This window comes from Solanum pennellii, chromosome 1 (genome assembly GCF_001406875.1).
Source record: "Solanum pennellii chromosome 1, SPENNV200".
NCBI lineage: Eukaryota > Viridiplantae > Streptophyta > Magnoliopsida > Solanales > Solanaceae > Solanum > Solanum pennellii.
Window position 1 is genome coordinate 82,852,689 of NC_028637.1, and position 2,234 is coordinate 82,854,922.

Consider the following 2,234-nt stretch of genomic DNA (forward strand, 5'->3'; position numbering starts at 1 on the left):
GAGTCATTTTTTTTACTGAATGACAAAAATGACTAATAAAACATTCTAGTTGCAATCGTTATGTCTTTTTCTCGTTTTTTAGACTAAAGTACTAATGCATTTCTTGTATTTTTCACTGAATAACAATGATGATTCTCGAGATAACAAACATGTCATACTTTTGTATCTCTAATTTGTTAACACACGTTATATCTAATAATAAAATATATTACTTGATATCATTATGTTTTTTCTTAGACTAAAGTACTCATGCATTTCTTGCTTTTTTTTTTACAATAATAACGACGATTCATGGAAAAATAAAAATATTTGATTTTTGCATCTCTAAATTGTCAAACATGTTATATTTGGTAATAAAACATATTACTTGCTATCATTATATTTATTTTATTTTTACTTATAAAGTATTCATGAATTACTTGTTTATTTGTTGCTGAATGATTAAGTTTATTTTTGAAATAATAATAAATACAAGTACTTTTTGGAGCTTCTAGAATGTTTGAGTAAAATATCTTTTGATATTTTTTTATTTGATAAATATTTATATAAATCTCAAAACTTAATAGTTAAGGTAGACATTTAAAGAAATATAATAAAATTCCTAGATTTTTTTTATATTTAGAACCATCTATTTACTAGTATAAATATGTCTGACCTTAATCAGTTGTAACTAAGCAAGTTCAAAAACGCCTTATTTATTAAAAAGATTCTCCTGCCTAAAATCCTCATTCTCCTTCATGGATACTTATTTTTTCACCACCCAAAACATGAAAAATTTGAAGATTGAAAAGTCTCATGTTCTTATAGCACTATTCCCTGGACAAGGCCAAATTAATCCATGTCTTCAGTTTTCCAAGCAATTAATCAATTTAGGCATTGGAGTCACTTTAACCACGAGCCTATCAGCTTTCAATAAAATAAAAAACCTCCCAAATGTTGAAGGCTTAAGGTTTGCTCCTTTCTCTGATGGCTATGATGGACAATTCCAGTTAAGTTCAGTTGATGATTTTCATATGTTCTATTCTTCTGTAAAGTCCCATGGATCAAAATTCATTTTCAATTTGATACAGTCAAATGCAAAAAATGGTACCCCTTTTTCACATGTCATCTACACTATAATAATGGAATGGGTTGGTTTAGTGGCCAAAAAAATTAATATCCCATCTACATTATTTTGGATCCAACCTGCCACTGTTTTTGATGTTTACTATTATAGATTCACGGAGTATTCTGATTATTTCAATAACAGTGATGATAAGGATAAAATAATAGAGTTACCAGGATTGCCCCCACTTAGTCCCATTGATTTTCCTTCTTTGTGTTTGATAACGTGGAGAGTTCCAATTGGGCAGTTAAGTCTATTAAGAGGCAAATTGAGATGTTGAGTAGTGAAGAAAATCCAAGAGTTCTGGTGAACACTTTTGATGCTTTGGAATCTGATGCTTTGAAAATTCTGAAGCATGTCACGATGGTGGGAATTGGTCCTTCAATCCCTTCAATATTTATTGATGATAATACTTTCCGAGCTGATATGATTGAGATTCGTTCAAAAAATTATATGGATTGGTTGAACTCAAAGGACAAGGGATCAGTTATCTACATAGCATTTGGTAGTTACTCCGCAATATCAACTCAATTGATGGAGGAGATTGGTCACGGATTGTTGAAATGTGGGAGGCCATTTTTGTGGGTGATTAGGGAAGGAAAAGATGGGGATAAGATGGAGGATAAGTTGAGTTGTCAAGACGAGCTTGAAAAGCTGGGGAAAATAGTGAGTTGGTGCTCACAAGTGGAAGTTTTGAAACACGCTTCTGTTGGTTGTTTTTTGACTCACTGTGGATGGAATTCAACTTTAGAGAGCATAGCATCTAAGGTACCTATCGTGGCATGCCCACTCTGGAACGATCAAGTTTGTAATGCAAAACTCATTCAAGATATTTGGAAGAATGGTGTTAGAGTTAATGTTAGTGAAGGCGGTGTCGTGACAAGAGATGAGTTCAACAGATGTATCACAATTGTGATGGGGGACGGTGAAGAAGGGAAAGAATTAAGAAGAAATGTTAAGAAATGGAGTGATTTAGCTAAGGAAGCTATGAAGGAAAATGGTACTTCAAGTGTGAATCTCAAGGCTTTTGCGAATGAGATTTTACTTGGTTACAATGAGTACTGAATCAATTATGAATAGATGACTTCAATAAAATAGCAAGTAATCAATAAGACTTCTTAAAAGTTTT

General features: G+C 32.0%; 1 pseudogene; it reads left to right on the top strand.

The window, feature by feature from the left end:
• The first annotated feature begins 709 nt into the window (after positions 1-709).
• Positions 710-2,234, top strand: LOC107032000 (annotated as a pseudogene).